Raw genomic sequence first — 8,098 nt, 5'->3', positions numbered from 1 at the left:
GTGTTCAGCACCTCAAGCATCCGCTCGGAACCCATGGGAGATCTCTGCGCGCGCTGCGGTGCGGTGAAATGGCGCCCCCTGGCGCTGCTGACTCATTGTGCATGATAAATAAATGTCATTGCCATCACATTACAAAATCTCAAACCTAGTGACAATTACTTAGGGGAAGCCCTTTTCACAAACATTTCTAATCACTTAAGACAAATATTTACATATTTTGTGTATATATTATCCTCCTGGGACCCAGGCATAGACTGTTCTCCTCTGTAGAGGACTTTATATTTTAGTGATTTTCTCAAAGTCCCTACAGGCCTCATTTTTAAGTCTGGATGTCATGTACAGAGCACATTCAGGACTTTTTAGAGATATCAATGGTTTGAAGGTTTGATCATAAACACTCCTTGGTCTTTAAAAATGACTGATATTGCCAGAATGAACACATTTAGCACTCTTAGGGAAATATGATAGTGTTTTTTTAATTATCATTTAAACCTGACTAATTTTAAAATTATTCGCCATAAATAAATATCTCAGAAAAAAATCTGGTTCGGTTGAATTTGGAATATGACTTTTTGTTATGAAACAGGGTGTAATTTTCATATATGTCTTCTGTAGAGGACACCAGGACAAACATCATGTTAATCAGGCATTTTGGGGAGACACAAGAAATCAATAGGGAAAGAAATTATAGATCAATATTCCTATGAAGTATGAGATATTCTTGTGAAAATGTTGCCCAAGTAGCCCCAAGAACACATTTATATGCAAATTAGATTCAATGTATAAATACATTGTATAGAATGAGAATTCCAATTTATGGACATTTTACGCACATATTGTATAAAGTAAAATAGTATATCAAATCATTTGGTTATATCTTTGTATAAAGTTTGGTTAAAAATAGCCTGAAACCTAAAAACGGACTGGTAAATGGAAAAATAAAGCATTATACTTGCCTATAAATGCCTTTTGTTTATTTTATTATTATTATTTTTTTAATAACTTAGTCCTGGCGTCCTCTACAAAGGACATAGAATAAAATATGAATATTTTAATTCCATTTGTTTCTTACATTTATTATTATTATTATTATTATTATTATTATTATTATTATTATTATTATTATTATTATTATGAGTGGGACAAACCAAATTGTAAATTAATATTATTATATTATTTATTCAATAATTCCAAAAGAAATCACACGCACATTCATTTTTAAAGTGTAAAAGACTACTTAATAACAGGAATGAGAAATATTTAATATTTAAATATTTTATTTAATTTTTTATTTCATATTTACATATTTTATCTTAGAGCTACAATTTGGTTTGTCTTACTCCAAAAATCATTCCTGATTCACTTTGTTCAATCAGTTCCAGTTTGATATGCATTGACCAGCTTTATTGCTATTGAGTTTGATATTGCTATTGATATTGGTTCCATATGGTAATTCCAGTACTATTATGACTTCATCAGATTGCTCTGGCTTCCCACTTCTATAAGAAGCAGATGGGAAGAATAATCAATGAGGTCAGTGATTGCTTTGGCTCAGGGATGATGCACAGTACATTAGTGCTCACCTTTAATGACCAGACACTCTACTAGCATCATAAACAAACCCTCCCGCTGATGCGCCGTGCCCTGCACAAACCAATCAATGCTTTTTGCTGTTGTTTTTGCCTTTTGTAATGTTGGTCCATTTTAAGAACTTTTAAAAATATACATTTTTTAAAACGGATAAATAAATCAGATCACTTCATGACCCAAATGTAGTCATGAAGTCAACATCCAGTGGCTAATATGTTCAAGCCTAATTTTACCCCAAAAATGAAAAGACAAAATATATATTCTGCATTAAAGAAATGAAGCCAATTTCATGACCATTTTGATTTTTGCTTTAATGTTTTTCCAATGACAATTAAACATTCACATAAATATTAAATATTCACATAAATAAATAAAATGTATTGCATATTCTTGTTGCACATTACGGAATGTTTTTATATTTATTTATTTGTTTATTTATTGCATTATGATAATGATTAGGAGTAAAACAATGATACCATGTATTTCAAAAAAAAATTATTAAGGAATTAATTTTATATTTTTGTTTCACATAAAGTGCAAAAGGAGGAATGTGCTAAACTAATGTAAAACAAAACAAAAAATTTATGGTCCTAAATTATGCTTCAGTTTATATTTCATAGTGAAATATAAACAAGACATGTTCTTGGTGGGTTTCTTTTCTTGATTCACCCAAACAGTTTAACATGTTGGCTATTTAAAATGATGATATGATTTAGAAAACTACCAACATTTGCAGCCCTTATGCTCAGATGAACAGCACTGATGTTTAGTGCTATATGTGCTATATGAAATTAATAAGCAAACTGATCCAAAACTAGAAACACAGTTTATTCAATATAAGCATCCTCAGCTGTGGTGGTGTAGCACATAGAAGATGAAGAACATGAAGGAGCTGAATTGTGGTGTAATCTGTTCTCATTATCAGTGATGGATGTGTGTCTCTGGGACTGCGTTATATAACCTTTGCACTGAAGGTGCTTCATCTTCACTGGCTGTGTAATATTCTCAAAGAATTGATGGCATTGCATCAAAACAAAATTGAAGCAGAGCACCACTATATCCAGGTTAGTGCAATGCATGACATGATTGTGAAATAATATATGTGAATGTACACGATAACATGCACTGGGTCATTTGCACAAATTCTGAAGTCAAATGGGTTACAAAACTGTTAGTGAACTCGGCGATGACTAAAGAATCACATCTGCATTATGCTGAGGATAAGGACTGCTCACAATTGTTCTTATTTATTTGGGAGCCAGCACTTTTGGTTCATTTAGTCATTTGCTCAAGGATGAAACTTAATCGTCTAAGATGAAATGTATGCTATATGTTTCATGAGATATCTTTATTGTTTCTAGACCAAGCAGTCGATCACACCGCTGTTGCTTTCTTAAATGTTAAGGCATACTGAGTTTAGACATATACTGTATAGCAATTGTGTGTCGAAGTATTTTTGAGTGCCCTTGTGAAAAAAAGTGTACTGTTCTTCAAATCTATTTGCAAAATGTATTTGTAAAATGTATTTGCAGATAATATGCATATTATTTAAAGAGAGTACACTTTCATGACAATGTCACATAACACTCTCAAGGTACACTTTTAAAAAGTACAGTTTTTTACTTTAAAGTACACATAAATAATTATTTTTAATAATCTTTTGTCGAACTTTAAAGAAGTACACTTATTTTGATGTGTTTATTAACATACTGTACTAGCCACATGTCAAGTATAGTGTTCTTTGATAATATATTTAACGTTAATATATTTTAAATGGACGAAATTCCAACTTCATCATTACAAATGTGTGCAAATCCATGACATACAATTTTCAATAGAAATGACACTAAAGTATATTTTTGTTTACCATGAATGCTTGCAGTACATTTGGTAGTAACCAAGATTATAGAAGTAATTATGAAATTACATATGAAGATATACTATTTAAGGCCTATTTAAGTAGATCAAAAAGTGCTTCTAAATTTAATGAATTGCATTTATTAAAATTTTTTACTAAACATTTGCATTTAATTATGAATAACATGCAGTCAAGTGTCTGAAAGTTAACACTTAAGCATATATTTTTTTATAAGTAGTTTTTTTTATTTTATGTATGCTAAAAGTGTACTACATTTTCACAAGGGTGTATGGAAACACACTGTGTATTTAAGGCCAAGGTGTCATTTTCATATAGTAACTAATTTCTGGAGTGAGACCCAATTGATAAATTATAATCTGACAAAATGTATAAAAATAAATAAATAAATAAAATTAAAAAAAAATCCAACCTCAGAGGTCTTTTAAGATATATAATTTTCATCATCTTTTGCATTTATTCTGGTTTGTTGTAGAAAATGTGTATTTTAATTAAATTTAATTAAAGATTCCATTTTTATTTCATTGTTTTTTTATTAAAGAAATTATGCTGTCACTAAGCTCTGGGTTTTAAATTGTATTTATACATATCCCAAACGAAACATTGTTTTAAATACTGCAAAACATCAAGTAAATCGAACGGAGGTTATATAATATTTACTTTGACCTTCTGAGGTGGTCGATCAACATTTTCTGAAGCATAAGCAGCTCCTTTCACTAATTTCATGCATCATTTACCCTTTTCTTGGAAAGTGCATTTTAGTACAGGCAGAAAGCACAAAACCCATAGGGTTTTATTTATTTAAAGATTTTATACATCCTCACATCCAGGCAGACTGAAGTGTACTCCACTCTAACAGATATATTCAATGAGTCTAAAATAAGATGGCACATTGTCCTGCATTTGAACTAACAGAGTCTCTTCTGAGATGAGTCCAGCTTGTCATGTGCTCTAAAAAAAAAAAAAAAAAAAAAATACCTGAAGGGTAATGTAGAGAATGAGGAAGTAATGGTTTCAGGGGAAAGCAGCAGTGAATCAATAATTCAGTGCCAGTTCCTGTTATTGCCAACATAATGCAACAGGTTCACAACAAGCAAGCATGGAGACATATCTACACATTACTGTGTGCTTGTTTACACTATAATAAAAAGATTCTCATAAATGAGCCAGTACCTCACATTTTATTGTTTTTCCTGTTGAAAAGAAAATAGAAATATTTCAGTTGGCAAAATTATAGGCTTCGTAACTAAGGTTTTAACAGAATGGGAAAGAAACATGTATGATTATCAGTGTAATAAAACAAACTGTAAAAATAAGGTTTATGGTTTGGTTGTTTGGGCAAGTGCTTGCAATTTCATGTGAAAGTCAGAAGATGTCAGTCTTTAGCTTAGAATGAGAAAGAGGCCTGGAACACTTCAGGGATGCCTTCAAATTTTATCTACTTTTCCTTTCTTTTTAAAATCAAGTTTGCAATGTAAATGATGTACTGTGATAAGCACAATTTAAAAAAAAAAGTATAAGTTGAAAGTACAAAAAGTAAAGGAAAACTAGTTTTTGTAGTTATAGTCCAACTTATCCTCACAATAACTAGATCAGCATATGCATACAAAATGATGATGTGGTTTAAAAAACACTTACACTAAGAATGTCACAGTTCTATTTAGTTTGTTTCATTTGCATGGACTTTTAGTTTGTTTCTCATCACTTTCCTGTTTCCTTTGTTCTAGTTTCCTGCCACTGTTCTCTGTCAATCTGTTTCCATGGATGCTCATTAATCATCACATTTGTTTGTCATTTTGATTCATCATCACTGTGTATTTAAGGTTTTCTGTTTATTGTTGGTTGTTGTTTGTGTTTTGATACACTCGGTCATGTGTGTGGATTATCTTCATTATTGAACTTCCCTTCGTTTTGGAACTCTTGCCTCTTCTTCATCTTTGGAACTTGCTTAATAAGTGACAAAGAACAATGCTGATGCTTTGTGCAAAATTCTGTAATTATATGAACTCAAAAAATGATCCAAAATCAAAGACGCAAGAAACAATCCTTTAGTGAAACTGTTACCAAAAAAATGTTGTTGATTAATTTGAGGCCTACAATGTTTATTACATATTATAAACTCTATATATGACCTAGATCAGGGGTGTTAAATTCAGTTCCTGGAGGGCCAAAGCCCTGCAGAGTTTAGATTCAACCCTAATTAAACACACCTGGTCCAACTAATCAAGTCCTTCAGGCTTATTTGAAAACTACATGGTATGTGTGTTGGTGCAGGGTTGGAACAAAACTCTGCAGGGCTCCGGCCCTCCAGGAATTGAGTTTGACACCCCTGACCTAGTTTAAGATATCTTATAAAGCACAAAACTATCAAACAACACCGTAAAAGTAGTGTGATATATTGCATGAGTAAGACTAGTAAGTCTTCTGAAGATTTGTAAAAGCACTTTGTGTGACGAACAAATTGAAAAAGAATCTTTATTTGTTTATGTGAACTATTCCTTCAATGTCCACATTCATTTTGCATCCTGTGCAGTACTGGGCCCAAACTAGTGTGATGAATGAACACAGATATAAGTGTATGTGCTATGACTTAGAGCTGGTTGAGCTGCTCTCGGCATAGTCAGCCTGAATTAAGATGCCTGCTAGGCAACTAAATGTAAATTACTCTTATGGCCAGTGATAATAATGATGATAACACTCAAAGATCATTGTTTTCAAGTAGCTGTGTGTTAAAAGAAACTGAGAGAGAACTCAAAGGGAAAGAGAAAGAGAATGGATGGAGAGAGAAATTTATTATTATAAACTAGAGAATATTTATTTATTTGTCTGTTTATCTATCTATCTATCTATCTATCTATCTATCTATCTATCTATCTATCTATCTATCTCTATCTATTTAGCCTGTTATTATTGTCATAAATAAAAAACTTTATCTAGAATTGAGATCAAGAGGCTGCAAGCAGGCAGGAAACACATGGTTTATGCCACAGGTTGGTTTAGCCTCTATCAAGCTTCGACTCTGAAATGAAAGAGAACCAGTATGGCAAACCTTGACATACTTTGATGCTAAAAGTATCAGACGTGGTATTTGAAATGTTTACCCGTGTCACATTAAACAACAGGGCAAGCTGTCTGTCTATGAGTCTCAGAAGAGTCTCAGAAGAGCAGAGAGAATCCTTCAGAACAAGCACATCAGTGTTGTGAGAGAATAGCGAGCATCTTAAGGTATCTTTGATTTGGCATATTTCTCTTGTCTCTGACTGTGTCACTGAGAAAACAAAGCCACAGGGTTTCAAATATAGTTATTAGTGCATAATTTCACTTCAAGGCATCTCAGGGGAAACACTGCACTCCCAGAGAGCTTGTCAAAGACACATTTGACTACAAAGATGTTTTAATTACGCAAAATCACATGTTAATGTGTCATATTTGATATCCACATCCAAGGGAGTGTATCCTGTCTTTTGACTTAAAAGGACAGTTCACTAAAAAAAAAAAATAATAATAATAATAATTATATATACAGTATATGCTTTCATTGTAGGCCTTTCATTATCTATCTATCTATCTATCTATCTATCTATCTATCTATCTATCTATCTATCTATCTATCTGTCTGTCTGTCTGTCTGTCTGTCTGTCTGTATCCATCATCCATCCATCCACCCATCTATATGTCTATCTATATGTCTATCTATTTATCTATCTATCTGTCTATCTGTCTGTTATTTATTTAGCCTGTCGGTATTGTCATGAATTAAAATCTTAAATCCAGTCCCTTACAAAAGTACACCTTTCCTTTATTAGCACACATACTTTTCTTTTCTCTTTTTTCCCCCTTTATTTATAAGGACAACACACATTAATCGACATTTCTGCACTTGTAAAATGTGTGTTAGCCAGGGGCTAATTTTCAACTTTTACACAATTTAAAGCTGTAAACCAAAGTTTTATAGCCTGTTGTTATTATCACAACAGAGAGTGTATCCTGTATTCCGTTTTAAAGCAATTTTACTAAAATAAATAAATAAATAAAACCTGTCATTGTTTACTCACCTAGTAAACAGCCACTTCCATTGTGAGTAAACATTAAATATATATATATTTATATATATATATATATATATATATATATATATAGATATATATATATATATATATATATATATATATATATATATATATATATATATATAGTATATATGTATATTACAATAAATTAAAGTATATTATTATATATGTATATTACAATAATAAAAATGTTTATATTTTTTATTAATGAAATTTTTTTATTAATGTTTTAAATGATAAATTTTTACTGTGCTAATGACAACTGAGTGAACCTTGACAGATTTCGTCTTGAAATTAACGTTAAATTTACATTTTATTATTATTATTATTATCATTGAAAGGACGAAATCAATTTAAAATAAAACTTTAATTAATAAATTCCATAATGAATAAAATACGAAAAATATTATTAATATAAAATATTAATAAAAACATGTAAAACATGTTTTATTGCATATATATATATATATATATATATATATATATATATATATATATTCATTTATGACAAAAATACAAAAAATATTTATATATATATATATATATATATATATATATATAT

Source organism: Cyprinus carpio, chromosome A6 (genome assembly GCF_018340385.1).
Source record: "Cyprinus carpio isolate SPL01 chromosome A6, ASM1834038v1, whole genome shotgun sequence".
In the NCBI taxonomy this organism is placed as follows: Eukaryota; Metazoa; Chordata; class Actinopteri; order Cypriniformes; family Cyprinidae; genus Cyprinus; species Cyprinus carpio.
Note: the sequence above shows the minus strand (reverse complement) of the source record.